The following is a 20,695-nucleotide window of genomic DNA, read 5'->3' as shown; positions in this document are numbered from 1 at the left end:
TGAGGAGAGCAGACACGTTCAGCTTAGGATGGCCGTTGACAGCTTCACACACTGTATATTGTGGATTTAAGCATCAATAAATCCTTTTCCGAATCGGAGCGGAAGGCGGCAACAGATTAAAATGTCAACTGCAACCGGGATTCCAGCCAGTCTACCATGCTGGTACTTACCAGGCCCTAAGCTGGGTAGCAGTCTGCGATCTGACGAGAGCAGGCGTGTTCAGCTTAGGATGGCCATTGACAGCTTCATGCTTTTTATACTGTGCATTTAAGCATCAATAAATCCTTTTCGGAATCGGAGAGGAAGGCGGCAACAGAGCAAAATGTCAATAGCACCTTGGATTGCCAGCCAGTCTCCCATGCCCGTACTTGCCGGGCAGCAGTCTGCGATCTGACAAGAACAGGCACATTCAGCTTAGGATAGCCGTAGACGGCTTCACACAATGTATACTGTGGATTTAAGCATCAATAAATCCTTTTCGGAATCGGAACGGAAGGCGGCAACAGAGCAAAATGTCAACGGCAGCCGGGATTCCCAGCCAGTGTCCCATGCCGGTACTTACCGGGCCCTAAGATCTGTACCAGTCTGAGATCTGACGAGAGCAGGCGCGTTAAGCTTAGGATGGCCGTCGACAGCTTCACACCTTGTATACTGTGGATTTAAGCATCAATAAATTATTTTCGGAATCGGAGCGGAAGGCAGCAATAGAGCAAAATGTCAACGGCACCCAGGATTCCCAGCAGGTCTCCCATGCCAGTACTTACCGGGCCCTAAGCTGGGTAGCAGTCTGCGATCTGACGAGAGCAGGCGCGTTCAGCTTAGGATGGCCGTCGACAGCTTCACACCTTGTATACTGTGGATTTAAGCATCAATAAATTCTTTTCGGAATCGGAGCGGAAGGCAGCAATAGAGCAAAATGTCAACGGCACCCAGGATTCCCAGCCAGTCTCCCATGCCAGTACTTACCGGGCCCTAAGCTGGGTAGCAGTCTGTGATCTGACGAGAGCAGGCGCGTTCAGCTTAGGATGGCCATTGACAGCTTCATGCTTTTTTTACTGTGCATTTAAGCATCAATAAATCCTTTTCGGAATCGGAGCGGAAGGCGGCTACAGAGCAAAATGTCAACAACACCGGGGATTCCCAGCCAGTCTCCCATACTGGTACTTACTGGGCCCTAAGCTGGGTAGCAGTCTGCGATCTGACGAGAGCAGGCGCGTTCAGCTTAGGATGGCCGTTGACAGCTTCACGCCCTTTATACTGTGCATTTAAGCATCAATAAATCCTTTTCCGAATCGGAGCGGAAGGCGGCAACAGATTAAAATGTCAACTGCACCCGGGATTCCCAGCCAGTCTCCCATGCTGGTACTTACCAGGCCCTAAGCTGGGTAGCAGTCTGCGATCTGACGAGAGCAGGCGCGTTCAGCACAGGATGGCCGTTGACAGCTTCACACTTTGTATACTGTGGATTTAAGCGTCAATAAATAATTTTGGGAATCGGAGCAGAAACAGAGCAAAATGTCAACTGCACCCGGGATTCCCAGCCAGTCTCCCATGCTGGTACTTACCAGGCCCAAAGCTGGGTAGCAGTCTGCGATCTGACGAGAGCAGGCGCGTTAAGCTTAGGATGGCCGTCGACAGCTTCACACCTTGTATACTGTGGATTTAAGCATCAATAAATTATTTTCGGAAGCCGAGCGGAAGGCAGCAATAGAGCAAAATGTCAACGGCACCTGGGATTCCCAGCCAGTCTCCCATGCCAGTACTTACCGGGCCCTAAGCTGGGTAGCAGTCTGCGATCTGACGAGAGCAGGCGCGTTCAGCTTAGGATGGCCATTGACAGCTTCATGCTTTTTATACTGTGCATTTAAGCATCAATAAATCCTTTTCGGAATCGGAGAGGAAGGCGGCAACAGAGCAAAATGTCAATAGCACCTTGGATTGCCAGCCAGTCTCCCATGCCCGTACTTGCCGGGCAGCAGTCTGCGATCTGACAAGAACAGGCACATTCAGCTTAGGATAGCCGTAGACGGCTTCACACAATGTATACTGTGGATTTAAGCATCAATAAATCCTTTTCGGAATCGGAACGGAAGGCGGCAACAGAGCAAAATGTCAACGGCAGCCGGGATTCCCAGCCAGTGTCCCATGCCGGTACTTACCGGGCCCTAAGATCTGTACCAGTCTGCGATCTGACGAGAGCAGGCGCGTTAAGCTTAGGATGGCCGTCGACAGCTTCACACCTTGTATACTGTGGATTTAAGCATCAATAAATTCTTTTCGGAATCGGAGCGGAAGGCAGCAATAGAGCAAAATGTCAACCGGGATTCCCAGCCAGTCTCCCATGCCAGTACTTACCGGGCCCTAAGCTGGGTAGCAGTCTGCGATCTGACGAGAGCAGGCGCGTTCAGCTTAGGATGGCCATTGACAGCTTCATGCTTTTTATACTGTGCATTTAAGCATCAATAAATCCTTTTTGAAATCGGAACGGAAGGCGGCAACAGAGCAAAATGTCAACTGCACCCGGGATTCCCAGCCAGTCTCCCATGCCGGTACTTACTGGGCCCTAAGCTGGGTAGCAGTCTGCGATCTGACGAGAGCAGGCGCGTTCAGCTTAGGATGGCCGTTGACAGCTTCACACTTTGTATACTGTGGATTTAAGCATCAATAAATATTTTTTTAATCGGAGAGGAAGGCGGCAACAGAGCAAAATGTCAATGGCACCTTGGATTGCCAGCCAGCCTCCCATGCCGGTAACTGCCGGGCAGCAGTCTGCGATCTGAGGAGAGCAGGCACGTTCAGGCTTAGGATGGCCGTTGACAGCTTCACACCCTGTATATTGTGGATTTAAGCATCAATAAATCCTTTTCCGAATCGGAGCGGAAGGCGGCAACAGATTAAATTGTCAACTGCACCCGGGATTCCCAGCCAGTCTCCCATGCTGGTACTTACCAGGCCCTTAGCTGGGTAGCAGTCTGCGATCTGACGAGAGCAGGCGCGTTCAGCTTAGGATGGCCGTTGACAGCTTCACACTTTGTATACTGTGGATTTAAGCATCAATAAATAATTTTCGGAATCGGAGCAGAAACAGAGCAAAATGTCAACTGCACCCGGGATTCCCAGCCAGTCTCCCATGCTGGTACTTACCAGGCGCGAAGCTGGGTAGCAGTCTGCGATCTGACGAGAACAGGCGCATTCAGCTTAGGATGGCCGTAGACATCTTCACACCCTGTATACTGTGGATTTAAGCATCAATAAATCCTTTTCGGAATCGGAGCGTAAGGCGGCTACAGAGCAAAATGTCAACGACACCTGGAATTCCCTGCCAGTCTCCCATGCTGGTACTTACCGGGCCCTAAGCTGGGTAGCAGTCTGCGATCTGACGAGAGCAGGCGCGTTCAGCTTAGGATGGCCGTTGATAGCTTCTCGCCCTTTATACTGTGCATTTAAGCATCAATAAATCCTTTTCGGAATCGGAACGGAAGGCGGCAACAGAGCAAAATGTCAACTGCACCCGGGATTCCCAGCCAGTCTCCCATGCCGGTACTTACTGGGCCCTAAGCTGGGAAGCAGTCTGCGATCTGACGAGAGCAGGCACGTTCAGCTTAGGATGGCCGTTGACATCTTTGTATATTGTGGATTTAAGCATCAATAAATATTTTTATTAATCGGAGAGGAAGGCGGCAACAGAGCAAAATGTCAATGGCACCTTGGATTGCCAGCCAGTCTCCCATGCCGGTATCTGCCGGGCAGCAGTCTGCGATCTGAGGAGAGCAGACATGTTCAGCTTAGGATGGCCGTTGACAGCTTCACACCCTGTATATTGTGGATTTAAGCATCAATAAATCCTTTTCCGAATCGGAGCGGAAGGCGGCAACAGATTAAAATGTCAACTGCACCCGGGATTCCAGCCAGTCTACCATGCTGGTACTTACCAGGCCCTAAGCTGGGTAGCAGTCTGCGATCTGACGAGAGCAGGCGCGTTCAGCTTAGGATGGCCGTTGACAGCTTCACACTTTGTATACTGTGGATTTAAGCATCAATAAATAATTTTCGGAATCGGAGCAGAAACAGAGCAAAATGTCAACTGCACCCGGGATTCCCAGCCAGTCTCCCATGCTGGTACTTACCAGGCCCGAAGCTGGGTAGCAGTCTGCGATCTGACGAGAACAGACACATTCAGCTTAGGATGGCCATAGACATTTTCACACCCTGTATACTGTGGATTTAAGCATCAATAAATCCTTTACGGAATCGGAGCGGAAGGCGGCAACAGAGCAAAATGTCAACGACACCTGGGATTCCCAGTCAGTCTCCCATGCTGGTACTTACCGGGCCCTAAGCTGGGTAGCAGTCTGCGATCTGACGAGAACAGGCGCGATCAGCCTAGGTTGGCCGTTGACATTTTCTTGTCCTTTATACTGTGCATTTAAGCATCAATAAATCCTTTTCGGAATCGGAACGGAAGGCGGCAACAGAGCAAAATGTCAACGGCAGCCGGGATTCCCAGCCAGTGTCCCATGCCGGTACTTACCGGGCCCTAAGATCTGTACCAGTCTGCGATCTGACGAGAGCAGGCGCGTTAAGCTTAGGATGGCCGTCGACAGCTTCACACCTTGTATACTGTGGATTTAAGCATCAATAAATTATTTTCGGAATCGGAGCGGAAGGCAGCAATAGAGCAAAATGTCAACGGCACCCGGGATTCCCAGCCAGTCTCCCATGCCAGTACTTACCGGGCCCTAAGCTGGTGGGTAGCAGTCTGCGATCTGACGAGAGCAGGCGCGTTCAGCTAAGGATGGCCATTGACAGCTTCATGCTTTTTATACTGTGCATTTAAGCATCAATAAATCCTTTTCGGAATCCGAGCGGAAGGCGGCTACAGAGCAAAATGTCAACAACACCTGGGATTCCCAGCCAGTCTCCCATGCTGGTACTTACTGGGCCCTAAGCTGGGTAGCAGTCTGCGATCTGACGAGAGCAGGCGCGTTCAGCTTAGGATGGCCGTTGAAAGCTTCACGCCCTTTATACTGTGCATTTAAGCATCAATAAATCCTTTTCCGAATCGGAGCGGAAGGCGGCAACAGATTAAAATGTCAAATGCACCCGGGATTCCCAGCCAGTCTCCCATGCTGGTACTTACCAGGCCCTAAGCTGGGTAGCAGTCTGCGATCTGACGAGAGCAGGCGCGTTCAGCTTAGGATGGCCATTGACAGCTTCATGCTTTTTATACTGTGCATTTAAGCATCAATAAATCCTTTTCGGAATCGGAGAGGAAGGCGGCAACAGAGCAAAATGTCAATAGCACCTTGGATTGCCAGCCAGTCTCCCATGCCCGTACTTGCCGGGCAGCAGTCTGCGATCTGACAAGAACAGGCACATTCAGCTTAGGATAGCCGTAGACGGCTTCACACAATGTATACTGTGGATTTAAGCATCAATAAATCCTTTTCGGAATCGGAACGGAAGGCGGCAACAGAGCAAAATGTCAACGGCAGCCGGGATTCCCAGCCAGTGTCCCATGCCGGTACTTACCGGGCCCTAAGATCTGTACCAGTCTGAGATCTGACGAGAGCAGGCGCGTTAAGCTTAGGATGGCCGTCGACAGCTTCACACCTTGTATACTGTGGATTTAAGCATCAATAAATTCTTTTCGGAATCGGAGCGGAAGGCAGCAATAGAGCAAAATGTCAACCGGGATTCCCAGCCAGTCTCCCATGCCAGTACTTACCGGGCCCTAAGCTGGGTAGCAGTCTGCGATCTGACGAGAGCAGGCGCGTTCAGCTTAGGATGGCCATTGACAGCTTCATGCTTTTTATACTGTGCATTTAAGCATCAATAAATCCTTTTCGAAATCGGAACGGAAGGCGGCAACAGAGCAAAATGTCAACTGCACCCGGGATTCCCAGCCAGTCTCCCATGCCGGTACTTACTGGGCCCTAAGCTGGGTAGCAGTCTGCGATCTGACGAGAGCAGGCGCGTTCAGCATAGGATGGCCGTTGACAGCTTCACACTTTGTATACTGTGCATTTAAGCATCAATAAATCCTTTTCGGAATCGGAACGGAAGGCGGCAACAGAGCAAAATGTCAACGGCAGCCGGGATTCCCAGCCAGTCTCCCGTGCCGGTACTTACTGGGCCCTAAGCAGGGTAGCAGTCTGCGATCTGACGAGAGCATGCGCGTTCAGCTTAGGATGGCCGTTGACATCTTCTCGCATTGTATAATGTGGATTTAAGCATCAATAAATATTTTTATTAATCGGAGAGGAAGGCGGCAACAGAGCAAAATGTCAATGGCACCTTGGATTGCCAGCCAGTCTCCCATGCTGGTACTTACCGGGCCCTAAGCTGGGTAGCAGTCTGCGATCTGACGAGAGCAGGCACGTTCAGCTTAGGATGGCCGTTGACAGCTTCACACTCTTTATACTGTGGATTTAAGCATCAATAAATCCTTTTCCGAATCGGAGCGGAAGGCGGCAACAGATTAAAATGTCAACGGCACCCGGGATTCCCAGCCAGTCTCCCATGCTGGTACTTACCAGGCCCTAAGCTGGGTAGCAGTCTGCGATCTGACGAGAGCAGGCTCGTTCAGCTTAGGATGGCCATTGACAGCTTCACACTTTGTATACTGTGGATTTAAGCATCAATAAATAATTTTCGGAATCGGAGCAGAAACAGAGCAAAATGTCAACTGCACCCGGGATTCCCAGCCAGTCTCCCATGCTGGTACTTACCAGGCCCGAAGCTGGGTAGCAGTCTGCGATCTGACGAGAACAGGCGCATTCAGCTTAGGAAGGCCGTAGACATCTTCATACCCTGTATACTGTGCATTTAAGCATCAATAAATCCTTTTCGGAATCGGAGAAGAAGGCGGCAACAGAGCAAAATGTCAATAGCACCTTGGATTGCCAGCCAGTCTCCCATGCCCGTACTTGCCGGGCAGCAGTCTGCGATCTGACAAGAACAGGCACATTCAGCTTAGGATAGCCGTAGACGGCTTCACACAATGTATACTGTGGATTTAAGCATCAATAAATCCTTTTCGGAATCGGAACGGAAGGCGGCAACAGAGCAAAATGTCAACGGCAGCCGGGATTCCCAGCCAGTGTCCCATGCCGGTACCTACCGGGCCCTAAGATCTGTACCAGTCTGCGATCTGACGAGAGCAGGCGCGTTAACCCCTTCAGGACCAAGCCCATTTTGGCCTTAAGGACCAGAGCGTTTTTTGCACATCTGACCACTGTCACTTTAAACATTAATAACTCTGGAATGCTTTTAGTTATCATTCTGATTCCGAGATTGTTTTCTCGTGACATATTCTACTTTAACATGGTGGTAAATTTTTGTGGTAACTTGCATCCTTTCCTTGTGAAAAATCCTAAAATTTGATGAAAAATGTGAAAATTTTGCATTTTTCTAACTTTGAAGCTCTCTGCTTGTAAGGAAAATGTATATTACAAATAAAAAAAATTTTTATTCACATATACAATATGTCTACTTTATGTCTGCATCATAAAAGTGACGAGTTTTTACTTTTGGAAGACACCGGAGGGCTTCAAAGTTCAGCAGCAATTTTCCAATTTTTCACAAAATTTTCAGACTCAATCAGGGACCAGTTCAGGTTTGAAGTGGATTTGAAGGGTCTTCTTATTAGAAATACCCCACAAAAGACCCCATTATAAAAACTGCACCCCCCAAAGGATTCAAAATGACATTCAGTCATCATTTTAACCCTTTAGGTGTTTCACAGGAATAGAAGCAAAGTGAAGGAGAAAATTCACAATCTTCATTTTTTACACTCGCATGTTCTTGTAGACCCAATTTTTAAATTTTTACAAGGGGTAAAAGGAGAAAATGTATACTTATATTTGTAGCCCAATTTCTCTCGAGTAAGCACATACCTCATATGTCTATGTAAAGTGTTCGGCGGGCGCAGTAGAGGGCTCAGAAGGGAAAGAGCGATAAGGGGATTTTGGAGAGTACGTTTTTCTGAAATGGTTTTTGGGGGCATGTTGCATTTAGGAAGCCCTTATGGTGCCAGAACAGCAAAAAACCCTCACATGGCATACCATTTTGGAAACTAGACCCCTTGAGGTACGTAACAAGGAATAAAGTGAGCCTTAATACCCCACAGGTGTTTCACGACTTTTGCATATGTAAAAAAACATTTTTTTTTTCACTAAAATGTGTGTTTCCCCCCAAATTTCACATTTTTCCAAGGGTTAATAGCAGGAAATACCCCCAATATTTGTAACCCCTTCTCTTCTGAGTATGGAGGTACCCCATAAGTTGACCTGAAGTGCACTATGGGTGAACTACAATGCTCAGAAGAGAAGGAGTCATATTTGGCTTTTTGAGAGCAAATTTTGCTCGGGGGGCATGTCGCATTTAGGAAGCCCCTATGGTGCCAGAACAGCAAAAAATACCCACATGGCATACCATTTGGGAAACTAGACCCCTTGAGGAATGTAATAAGGAATAAAGTGAGCCTTATTACCCCACAGGTGTTTCATGACTTTTGCATATGTAAAAAAAAATAATAATAATTTCCACTAAAATGTGTGTTTCCCCCCCTAATTTCACCTTTTTGCAAGGGTTAATAGCAGAAAATACTCCCCAAAATTTGTAACCCCATCTCTTCTGAGTATGGAGGTACCCCATAAGTTGACCTGAAGTGCACTATGGGCGAACTACAATGCTCAGAAGAGAAGGAGTCATATTTGGCTTTTTGAGAGCAAATTTTGCTCGGGGAGCATGTCGCATTTAGGAAGCCCCTAAGGTGCCAGAACAGCAAAAAAAAACACACATGGCATACCATTTTGGAAACTAGACCCCTTGAGGAACGTAACAAGGGGTACAGTGAGCATTTGCCCCCCACTGGTGTCTGACAGATCTTTGGAACAGTGGGTTGTACAAGTTTTCATTTTCATGGACCACTGTTCCAAAGATCCGTCAGACACCTGTGGGGGGTATATTCTCACTGCACCCCTCATTACATTCCGTGAGGGGTGTCGTTTCCGAAATGGGGTCACATGTGGGGTTTTGTTTTTTTTGCGTTTGTCAAAACCGCTGTAACAATCAGCCACCCCTGTGCAAATCACCTCAAATGTACATGGTGCGCTCTCCCTTCTGGGCCTTGTTGTGCGCCCCCAGAGCACTTTGCCCTCACATATGGGGTATCTCTGTAGTCGGGAGAAATTGCGTTACAAATTTTGGGGGGCTTTTTTCCCTTTTACCTCTTGTGAAAATGTAAAGTATAGGGCAACATCAGCATGTTAGTGTAAAAAATAAAAAAAATTTACACTAACATTCTGGTGTAGACCCCAACATTTCCTTTTCATGAAGGGTTAAAGAAGAAAAAGCCCCCCAAACCTTGTAACGCAATTTCTCCCGAGTACGGCGATACCCCATATGTCGCCCTAAACTGTTGCCCTGAAATACGACAGGGCTCCAAAGTGAGAGCGCCATGTGCATTTGAGGCCTAAATTAGGGATTTGCATAGGGGTGGACATAGGGGTATTCTACGCCAGTGATTCCCAAACAGGGTGCCTCCAGCTGTTGCAAAACTCCCAGCATGCCTGGACAGTCAACGGCTGTCCGACAATACTGGGAGTTGTTGTTTTTCAACAGCTGGAGGCTATGCTTTGGAAACAGTGGTGTACCGGACGTTCTTATTGGGGGAGGGGGGCTGTGTAAGGGTATGTGTATATGTAGTGTTTTTAACTTTTTATTTTATTTTGTGTTAGTGTAGTGTAGTGTTTTTAGGGTACAGTCACATGGGCGGGGGATTACAGCGAGTTTCCCAGCGCAAAATTTGCTGCATCTCAAGATGCGAGAAACCCACTGTAAAAGCCTCGCCCATGTGAATGTACCCTGTACATTCACGGGGGTGGCGGGGCGGGGGGGGGGGGCTTGCATCAGCTGTTGCAAAACCACAACTCCCAGCATGCATGGTCTGTTAGTGCATGCTGGGAGTCATAGTTTTGCAACAGCTGGAGGCACACAGGTTAGGAAACACTGAGTTAGAAACAGACAATGTTTTCCAACCAGTGTGTCTCCAGTTGTTGCAAAACTACAACTCCCAGCATGCCCAGACAGCTGAAGGGCATGCTGGGAGTTGTAGTACGGCAACATCTGAAGGGCCAGATGTTGCTGAACTAAAACTCCCAGCATGCCTGGACAGTCAGTGCATACTGGGAGTTGTAGTTTTGCAACAGCTGGAAGAGCACAGATTGGAGACCATTATACAATGGTCTCCAAACTGGGGCCCTCCAGATGTTGCAAAACTACAACTCCCAGCATGCATGGTCTTTTAGTGCATGCTGGGAGTTATAGTTTTGCAACAGCTGGAGGCACACAGGTTAGGAAACACTGAGTTAGAAACAATGTTTCCCAACCAGTGTGTCTCCAGCTGTTGCAAAACTACAACTCCCAGCATGCCCAGACAGCTGAAGGGCATGCTGGGAGTTGTAGTACGGCAACATCTGAAGGGCCAGATGTTGCTGAACTAAAACTCCCAGCATGCCTGGACAGTCAGTGCATGCTGGGAGTTGTAGTTTTGCAACAGCTGGAATAGCACAGATTGGAGACCATTATACAATGGTCTCCAAACTGAGGCCCTCCAGATGTTGCAAAACTACAACTCCCAGCATGCCCAGACAGCCAAAGGCTGTCTAGGCATGCTAGGAGTTGTAGTTTTCAGACTCCTAGAAGCAGCAGTGAAGATCTTCACTGCTGCCTCTGAGGACCACATACTTACCCTTCACTGCTCGTCCACGTGGCCGGTCCCGCGCTGCTCCTCGGTCCCGCCGCTGGATCAGGTAAGTCCGCCGGTCCCCACGTGTTCCCCCCGAATGCCGCAGGTCCCCGCGAGCCCCTGCAGCCTTCGTCCCCCGTTCTGCCCGACTTCCAGGGGCGGGCAGTGCGGGGGATCTGAACTTTCACCCCAGATCACTGTGATTGGTCCACAGGGACCAATCACAGTGATCGCTGACCAGGACCATCAATTGATGGTCCTGGGGGTGAAGCAGAAGTTGTCCCCTGCTGGAAACAGCGGGACTTCTGCCAGTTAACCCGTGCGATGCTGCGCATCGCCGGGTTAACTGCATGTCATTTATAAACGCCGGGATGCGCGAACGCACTGCACAACCCGGCGTTTATATATGACATTCTGCGGGAAGGGGTTAAGCTTAGGATGGCCGTCGACAGCTTCACACCTTGTATACTGTGGATTTAAGCATCAATAAATTATTTTCGGAATCGGAGCGTAAGGCAGCAATAGAGCAAAATGTCAACGACACCCGGGATTCCCAGCCAGTCTCCCATGCCAGTACTTACCGGGCCCTAAGCTGGGTAGCAGTCTGCAATCTGACGAGAGCAGGCGCGTTCAGCTTAGGACGGCCATTGACAGCTTTATGCTTTTTATACTGTGCATTTAAGCATCAATAAATCCTTTTCGGAATCGGAACGGAAGGCGGCAACAGAGCAAAATGTCAACTGCACCCGGGATTCCCAGCCAGTCTCCCATGCAGGTACTTACTGGGCCCTAAGCTGGGTAGCAGTCTGCGATCTGAGGAGAGCAGGCATGTTCAGGCTTAGGATGGCCGTTGACAGCTTCACACCCTGTATATTGTGGATTTAAGCATCAATAAATCCTTTTCCGAATCGGAGCGGAAGGCGGCAACAGATTAAAATGTCAACTGCACCCGGGATTCCCAGCCAGTCTCCCATGCTGGTACTTACCAGGCCCTAAGCTGGGTAGCAGTCTGCGATCTGACGAGAGCAGGCGCGTTCAGCTTAGGATGGCCGTTGTCATCTTCACGCCTTGTATACTGTGGATTTAAGCATCAATAAATATTTTTTTTAATCGGAGAGGAAGGCGGCAACAGAGCAAAATGTCAATAGCACCTTGGATTGCCAGCCAGTCTCCCATGCCCGTACTTGCCGGGCAGCAGTCTGCGATCTGACAAGAACAGGCGCATTCAGCTTAGGATGGCCGTAGACGGCTTCACACCCTGTATACTGTAGATTTAAGCATCAATAAATCCTTTTCGGAATCGGAGCGTAAGGCGGCAACAGAGCAAAATGTCAACGACACCTGGGATTCCCAGCCAGTCTCCCATGCTGGTACTTACCGGGCCCTAAGCTGGGTAGCAGTCTGCGATCTGACGAGAGCAGGCGCATTCAGCTTAGGATGGCTGTTGACAGCTTCACACTTTGTATACTGTGGATTTAAGCATCAATAAATAATTTTCGGAATCGGAGCAGAAACAGAGCAAAATGTCAACTGCACCCGGGATTCCCAGACAGTCTCAAATGCTGGTACTTACCAGGCCCGAAGCAGGGTAGCAGTCTGCGATCTGACGAGAACAGGCGCATTCAGCTTAGGATGGCCGTAGACATCTTCACACCCTGTATACTGTGGATTTAAGCATCAATAAATCCTTTTCGGAATCGGCGCGGAAGGCGGCAACAGAGCAAAATGTCAACGACACCTGGGATTCTCAGCCAATCTCCCATGCTGGTACTTACCGGGCCCTAAGCTGGGTAGCAGTCTGCGATCTGACGAGAGCAGGCGCGTTCAGCTTAGGATGGCCGTTGACAGCTTCTCGCCCTTTATACTGTGCATTTAAGCATCAATAAATCCTTTTCGGAATCGGAACGGAAGGCGGCAACAGAGCAAAATGTCAACGGCAGCCGGGATTCCCAGCCAGTGTCCCATGCCGGTACTTACCGGGCCCTAAGATCTGTACCAGTCTGCGATCTGACGAGAGCAGGCGCGTTAAGCTTAGGATGGCCGTCGACAGCTTCACACCTTGTATACTGTGGATTTAAGCATCAATAAATTCTTTTCGGAATCGGAGCGGAAGGCAGCAATAGAGCAAAATGTCAACGGCACCCAGGATTCCGAGCCAGTCTCCCATGCCAGTACTTAACGGGCCCTAAGCTGGGTAGCAGTCTGCGATCTGACGAGAGCAGGCGCGTTCAGCTTAGGATGGCCATTGACAGCTTCATGCTTTTTATACTGTGCATTTAAACATCAATAAATCCTTTTCGGATTCGGAACGGAAGGCGGCAACAGAGCAAAATGTCAACGGCACCCGGGATTCCCAGCCAGTCTCCCATGCCGGTACTTACTGGGCCCTAAGCTGCGTAGCAGTCTGCGATCTGACGAGAGCAGGCGCGTTCAGCTTAGGATGGCCGTTGACATCTTCACGACTTGTATACTGTGGATTTAAGCATCAATAAATATTTTTTTTAATCGGAGAGGAAGGCGGCAACAGAGCAAAATGTCAATAGCACCTTGGATTGCCAGCCAGTCTCCCATGCTTGTACTTGCCGGGCAGCAGTCTGCGATCTGACAAGAACAGGCACATTCAGCTTAGGATAGCCGTAGACGGCTTCACACCCTGTATACTGTGGATTTAAGCATCAATAAATCCTTTTCGGAATCGGAGCGGAAGGCGGCTACAGAGCAAAATGTCAACAACACCTGGGATTCCCAGCCAGTCTCCCATGCTGGTACTTACCGGGCCCTAAGCTGGGTAGCAGTCTGCGATCTGACGAGAGCAGGCGCGTTCAGCTTAGGATGGCCGTTGACAGTTTCACGCCCTTTATACTGTGCATTTAAGCATCAATAAATCCTTTTCCAAATCGGAGCGGAAGGCGGCAACAGATTAAAATGTCAACTGCACCCGGGATTCCCAGCCAGTCTCCCATGCTGGTTCTTACCAGGCCCTAAGCTGGGTAGCAGTCTGCGATCTGACGAGAACAGGCGCGTTCAGCTTAGGATGGCCATTGACAGGTTTATGCTTTTTAAACTGTGCATTTAAGCATCAATAAATCCTTTTCGGAATCGGAACGGAAGGCGGCAACAGAGCAAAATGTCAACTGCACCCCGGATTCCCAGCCAGTCTCCCATGCCGGTACTTACTGGGCCCTAAGCTGGGTAGCAGTCTGCGATCTGACGAGAGCAGGCACGTTCAGCTTAGGATGGCCGTTGACATCTTCACGCCTTGTATATTGTGGATTTAAGCATCAATAAATATTTTTATTAATCGGAGAGGAAGGCGGCAACAGAGCAAAATGGCAATGGCACCTTGGATTGCCAGCCAGTCTCCCATGCCGGTATCTGCCGGGCAGCAGTCTGCGATCTGAGGAGAGCAGGCACGTTCAGGCTTAGGATGGCCGTTGACAGCTTCACACCCTGTACATTGTGGATTTAAGCATCAATAAATCCTTTTCCGAATCGGACCGGAAGGCGGCAACAGATTAAAATGTCAACTGCACCCGGGATTCCCAGCCAGTCTACCATGCTGGTACTTACCAGGCCCTAAGCTGGGTAGCAGTCTGCAATCTGACGAGAGCAGGCGCGTTCAGCTTAGGATGGCCGTTGACAGCTTCTCACTTTGTAAACTGTGGATTTAAGCATCAATAAATAATTTTCGGAATCGGAGCAAAATGTCAACTGCACTCGGGATTCCCAGCCAGTCTCCCATGCTGGTACTTACCAGGCCCGAAGCTGGGTAGCAGTCTGCGATCTGACGAGAACAGGCGCATTCAGCTTAGGATGGCCGTAGACATCTTCACACCCTGTATACTGTGGATTTAAGCATCAATAAATCCTTTTCGGAATCGGAGCGTAAGGCGGCAACAGAGCAAAATGTCAACGACACCTGGGATTCCCAGCCAGTCTCCCATGCTGGTACTTACCGGGCCCTAAGCTGGGTAGCAGTCTGCGATCTGACGAGAGCAGGCGCGTTCAGCTTAGGATGGCCGTTGACAGCTTCTCGCCCTTTATACTGTGCATTTAAGCAGCAATAATTTTTTTTCGGAATCGGAACGGAAGGCGGCAACAGAGCAAAATGTCAACGGCAGCCGGGATTTTCAGCCAGTCTCCCATGCCAGTACTTACCGGGCCCTAAGCTGGGTAGCAGTCTGCGATCTGACGAGAGCAGGCGCGTTCAGCTTAGGATGGCCATCGACAGCTTCACACCTTGTATACTGTGGATTTAAGCATCAATAAATTATTTTTGGAATCGGAGCAGAAGGCAGCAATAGAGCAAAATGTCAACGGCACCTGGGATTCCCAGCCAGTCTCCCATGCCAGTACTTACCGGGCCCTAAGCTGGGGAGAAGTCTGCGATCTGACGAGAGCAGGCGCGTTCAGCTTAGGATGGCCGTTGACATCTTCATGCCTTGTATACTGTGGATTTAAGCATCAATACATTTTTTTTTTAATCGGAGAGGAAGGCGGCAACAGATCAAAATGTCAATAGCACCTTGGATTGCCAGCCAGTCTCCCATGCCCGTACTTGCCGGGCAGCAGTCTGCGATCTGACAAGAACAGGCGCATTCAGCTTAGGATAGCCGTAGACGGCTTCACACCCTGTATATTGTGGATTTTAGCATCAATAAATCCTTTTCGGAATCGGAGCGGAAGGCGGCAACAGATTAAAATGTCAACTGCACCCGGGATTCCCAGCCAGTCTCCCATGCTGGTACTTACCAGGCCCTAAGCTGGGTAGCAGTCTGCGATCTGATGAGAGCAGGCGCATTCAGCTTAGGATGGCCGTTGACAGCTTCACACTTTGTATACTGTGCATTTAAGCATCAATAAATCCTTTTCGGAATCGGAACGGAAGGCGGCAACAGAGCAAAATGTGAACGGCAGCCGGGATTCCCAGCCAGTGTCCCATGCCGGTACTTACCGGGCCCTAAGATCTGTACCAGTCTGCGATCTGACAAGAGCAGGCGCGTTAAGCTTAGGATGGCCGTCGACAGCTTCACACCTTGTATACTGTGGATTTAAGCATCAATAAATTATTTTCGGAATCGGAGCGGAAGGCAGCAATAGAGCAAAATGTCAACGGCACCTGGGATTCCCAGCCAGTCTCCCATGCCAGTACTTACCGGGCCCTAAGCTGGGTAGCAGTCTGCAATCTGACGAGAGCAGGCGCGTTCAGCTTAGGATGGCCGTTGACATCTTCACGCCTTGTATACTGTGGATTTAAGCATCAATAAAAAAAATTTTTAATCGGAGAGGAAGGCGGCAACAGATCAAAATGTCAATAGCACCTTGGATTGCAAGCCAGTCTCCCATGCCCGTACTTGCCGGGCAGCAGTCTGCGATCTGACAAGAACAGGCGCATTCAGCTTAGGATGGCCATTGACAGCTTCGTTATTATTATACTGTGCATTTAAGCATCAATAAATCCTTTTCCGAATCGGAGCGGAAGGCGGCAACAGATTAAAATGTCAACTGCACCCGGGATTCCCAGCCAGTCTCCCATGCTGGTACTTAACAGGCCCTAAGCTGGGTAGCAGTCTGCGATCTGACGAGAGCAGGCACGTTCAGCTTAGGATGGCCATTGACAGCTTTATGCTTTTTATACTGTGCATTTAAGCATCAATAAATCCTTTTCGGAATCGGAACGGAAGGCGGCAACAGAGCAAAATGCCAACTGCACCCGGGATTCCCAGCCAGTCTCCCATGCCGGTACTTACTGGGCCCTAAGCTGGGTAGCAGTCTGCGATCTGACGAGAGCAGGCGCGTTGAGCTTAGGATGGCCGTTGACATCTTCACGCCTTGTATATTGTGGATTTAAGCATCAATAAATATTTTTATTAATCGGAGAGGAAGGCGGCAACAGAGCAAAATGGCAATGGCACCTTGGATTGCCAGCCAGTCTCCCATGCCGGTATCTGCCGGGCAGCAGTCTGCGATCTGAGGAGAGCAGGCACGTTCAGGCTTAGGATGGCCGTTGACAGCTTCACACCCTGTACATTGTGGATTTAAGCATCAATAAATCCTTTTCCGAATCGGACCGGAAGGCGGCAACAGATTAAAATGTCAACTGCACCCGGGATTCCCAGCCAGTCTACCATGCTGGTACTTACCAGGCCCTAAGCTGGGTAGCAGTCTGCGATCTGACGAGAGCCGGCGCGTTCAGCTTAGGATGGCCGTTGACAGCTTCACACTTTGTAAACTGTGGATTTAAGCATCAATAAATAATTTTCGGAATCGGAGCAAAATGTCAACTGCACTCGGGATTCCCAGCCAGTCTCCCATGCTGGTACTTACCAGGCCCGAAGCTGGGTAGCAGTCTGCGATCTGACGAGAACAGGCGCATTCAGCTTAGGATGGCCGTAGACATCTTCACACCCTGTATACTGTGGATTTAAGCATCAATAAATCCTTTTCGGAATCGGAGCGTAAGGCGGCAACAGGGCCAAATGTCAACGACACCTGGGATTCCCAGCCAGTCTCCCATGCTGGTACTTACCAGGCCCTAAGCTGAGTAGCAGTCTGCGATCTGACGAGAGCAGGCGCGCTCAGCTTAGGATGGCCGTTGACAGCTTCTCGCCCTTTATACTGTGCATTTAAGCATCAATAAATCCTTTTCGGAATCGGAACGGAAGGCGGCAACAGAGCAAAATGTCAACGGCAGCCGGGATTCCCAGCCAGTCTCCCATGCCAGTACTTACCGGGCCCTAAGATCTGTACCAGTCTGCGATCTGACGAGAGCAGGCGCGTTAAGCTTAGGATGGCCGTCGACAGCTTCACACCTTGTATACTGTGGATTTAAGCATCAATAAATTATTTTCGGAATCGGAGCGGAAGGCAGCAATAGAGCAAAATGTCAACGGCACCCGGGATTCCCAGCCAGTCTCCCATGCCATTACTTACCGGGCCCTAAGCTGGATAGCAGTTTGCGATCTGACGAGAGCAGGTGCGTTCAGCTTAGGATGGCCATTGACAGCTTCATGCTTTTTATACTGTGTATTTAAGCATCAATAAATCCTTTTCGGAATCGGAACAGAAGGCGGCAACAGAGCAAAATGTCAACTGCACCCGGGATTCCCAGCCAGTCTCCAATACCGGTACTTACTGGGCCCTAAGCTGCGTAGCAGTCTGCGATCTGACGAGAGCAGGCGCGTTCAGCTTAGGATGGCCGTTGACATCTTCACGCCTTGTATACTGTGGATTTAAGCATCAATAAATATTTTTTTTAATCGGAGAGGAAGGCAGCAACAGAGCAAAATGTCAATAGCACCTTGGATTGCCAGCCAGTCTCCCATGCCCGTACTTGCCGGGCAGCAGTCTGCGATCTGACAAGAACAGGCACATTCAGCTTAGGATAGCCGTAGACGGCTTCACACCCTGTATACTGTGGATTTAAGCATCAATAAATCCTTTTCGGAATCGGAGCAAAATGTCTACAGAGCTACAGAGCAAAATGTCAACAACACCTGAGATTCCCATCCAGTCTCCCACGCTGGTACTTACCGGGCCCTAAGCTGGGTAGCAGTCTGCGATCTGACGAGAGCAGGCGCGTTCAGCTTAGGATGGCCGTTGACAGCTTCACGCCCTTTATACTGTGCATTTAAGCATCAATAAATCCTTTTCCGAATCGGACCGGAAGGCGGCAACAGATTAAAATGTCAACTGCACCCGGGATTCCCAGCCAGTCTCCCATGCTGATACTTACCAGGCCCTAAGCTGGGTAGCAGTCTGCGATCTGACGAGAGCAGGCGCGTTCAGCTTAGGATGGCCGTTGACAGCATCACACTTTGTATACTGTGCATTTAAGCATCAATAAATCCTTTTCGGAATCGGAACGGAAGGCGGCAACAGATTAAAATGTCAACTGCACCCGGGATTCCCAGCCAGTCTCCCATGCCAGTACTTACCGGGCCCTAAGCTGTGTAGCAGTCTGCTATCTGACGAGAGCAGGCGCGTTCAGCTTAGGATGGCCATTGACAGCTTTATGCTTTTTATACTGTGCATTTAAGCATCAATAAATCCTTTTCGGAATCGGAACAGAAGGCGGCAACAGAGCAAAATGTCAACTGCACCCGGGATTCCCAGCCAGTCTCCCATGCCGGTACTTACTGGGCCGTAAGCTGGGTAGCAGTCTGCGATCTGACGAGAGCAGGCGCGTTCAGCTTAGGATGGCCATTGACATCTTCACGCCTTGTATATTGTGGATTTAAGCATCAATAAATATTTTTATTAATCGGAGAGGAAGGCGGCAACAGAGCAAAATGTCAATAGCACCTTGGATTGCCAGCCAGTCTCCCATGCTTGTACTTGCCGGGCAGCAGTCTGCGATCTGACAAGAACAGGCACATTCAGCTTAGGATAGCCGTAGACGGCTTCACACCCTGTATACTGTGGATTTAAGCATCAATAAATCCTTTTCGGAATCGGAGCGGAAGGCGGCTACAGAGCAAAATGTCAACAACACCTGGGATTCCCAGCCAGCCTCCCATGCTGGTACTTACCGGGCCCTAAGCTGGGTAGCAGTCTGCGATCTGACGAGAGCAGGCGCGTTCAGCTTAGGATGGCCGTTGACAGTTTCACGCCCTTTATACTGTGCATTTAAGCATCAATAAATCCTTTTCCAAATCGGAGCGGAAGGCGGCAACAGATTAAAATGTCAACTGCACCCGGGATTCCCAGCCAGTCTCCCATGCTGGTTCTTACCAGGCCCTAAGCTGGGTAGCAGTCTGCGATCTGACGAGAACAGGCGCGTTCAGCTTAGGATGGCCATTGACAGGTTTATGCTTTTTATACTGTGCATTTAAGCATCAATAAATCCTTTTCGGAATCGGAACGGAAGGCGGCAACAGAGCAAAATGTCAACTGCACCCCGGATTCCCAGCCAGTCTCCCATGCCGGTACTTACTGGGCCCTAAGCTGGGTAGCAGTCTGCGATCTGACGAGAGCAGGCACGTTCAGCTTAGGATGGCCGTTGACATCTTCACGCCTTGTATATTGTGGATTTAAGCATCAATAAATATTTTTATTAATCGGAGAGGAAGGCGGCAACAGAGCAAAATGGCAATGGCACCTTGGATTGCCAGCCAGTCTCCCATGCCGGTATCTGCCGGGCAGCAGTCTGCGATCTGAGGAGAGCAGGCACGTTCAGGCTTAGGATGGCCGTTGACAGCTTCACACCCTGTACATTGTGGATTTAAGCATCAATAAATCCTTTTCCGAATCGGACCGGAAGGCGGCAACAGATTAAAATGTCAACTGCACCCGGGATTCCCAGCCAGTCTACCATGCTGGTACTTACCAGGCCCTAAGCTGGGTAGCAGTCTGCAATCTGACGAGAGCAGGCGCGTTCAGCTTAGGATGGCCGTTGACAGCTTCTCACTTTGTAAACTGTGGATTTAAGCATCAATAAATAATTTTCGGAATCGGAGCAAAATGTCAACTGCACTCGGGATTCCCAGCCAGTCTCCCATGCTGGTACTTACCAGGCCCGAAGCTGGGTAGCAGTCTGCGATCTGACGAGAACAGGCGCATTCAGCTTAGGATGGCCGTAGACATCTTCACACCCTGTATACTGTGGATTTAAGCATCAATAAATCCTTTTCGGAATCGGAGCGTAAGGCGGCAACAGAGCAAAATGTCAACGACACCTGGGATTCCCAGCCAGTCTCCCATGCTGGTACTTACCGGGCCCTAAGCTGGGTAGCAGTCTGCGATCTGACGAGAGCAGGCGCGTTCAGCTTAGGATGGCCGTTGACAGCTTCTCGCCCTTTATACTGTGCATTTAAGCAGCAATAATTTTTTTTCGGAATCGGAACGGAAGGCGGCAACAGAGCAAAATGTCAACGGCAGCCGGGATTTTCAGCCAGTCTCCCATGCCAGTACTTACCGGGCCCTAAGCTGGGTAGCAGTCTG

General features: G+C 49.7%; 12 pseudogenes; all 12 read right to left on the bottom strand.

Annotated features, from left to right (window-relative positions):
• Nucleotides 1-715: 715 nt before the first annotated feature.
• Nucleotides 716-835, bottom strand: LOC130318062 (5S ribosomal RNA; annotated as a pseudogene).
• Nucleotides 836-1,718: 883 nt separating this feature from the next.
• Nucleotides 1,719-1,838, bottom strand: LOC130334482 (5S ribosomal RNA; annotated as a pseudogene).
• Nucleotides 1,839-6,487: 4,649 nt separating this feature from the next.
• On the bottom strand, nucleotides 6,488-6,607 carry LOC130352291 (5S ribosomal RNA; annotated as a pseudogene).
• Nucleotides 6,608-13,085: 6,478 nt separating this feature from the next.
• LOC130353120 (5S ribosomal RNA) lies at nucleotides 13,086-13,205 on the bottom strand (annotated as a pseudogene).
• Nucleotides 13,206-13,477: 272 nt separating this feature from the next.
• On the bottom strand, nucleotides 13,478-13,597 carry LOC130319218 (5S ribosomal RNA; annotated as a pseudogene).
• A 1,063-nt stretch (nucleotides 13,598-14,660) lies between these two features.
• LOC130313038 (5S ribosomal RNA) lies at nucleotides 14,661-14,780 on the bottom strand (annotated as a pseudogene).
• Nucleotides 14,781-15,456: 676 nt separating this feature from the next.
• On the bottom strand, nucleotides 15,457-15,576 carry LOC130325902 (5S ribosomal RNA; annotated as a pseudogene).
• A 284-nt stretch (nucleotides 15,577-15,860) lies between these two features.
• Nucleotides 15,861-15,980, bottom strand: LOC130323114 (5S ribosomal RNA; annotated as a pseudogene).
• A 1,253-nt stretch (nucleotides 15,981-17,233) lies between these two features.
• LOC130324285 (5S ribosomal RNA) lies at nucleotides 17,234-17,353 on the bottom strand (annotated as a pseudogene).
• An 884-nt stretch (nucleotides 17,354-18,237) lies between these two features.
• LOC130352534 (5S ribosomal RNA) lies at nucleotides 18,238-18,357 on the bottom strand (annotated as a pseudogene).
• An 878-nt stretch (nucleotides 18,358-19,235) lies between these two features.
• On the bottom strand, nucleotides 19,236-19,355 carry LOC130352154 (5S ribosomal RNA; annotated as a pseudogene).
• Nucleotides 19,356-20,418: 1,063 nt separating this feature from the next.
• Nucleotides 20,419-20,538, bottom strand: LOC130313016 (5S ribosomal RNA; annotated as a pseudogene).
• Between the last annotated feature and the right edge of the window lie 157 nt (nucleotides 20,539-20,695).

This window comes from Hyla sarda, chromosome 1 (genome assembly GCF_029499605.1).
Source record: "Hyla sarda isolate aHylSar1 chromosome 1, aHylSar1.hap1, whole genome shotgun sequence".
NCBI classification, from domain to species: Eukaryota; Metazoa; Chordata; class Amphibia; order Anura; family Hylidae; genus Hyla; species Hyla sarda.
Note: the sequence above shows the minus strand (reverse complement) of the source record. Positions and strands in the feature narration are given on the sequence as shown.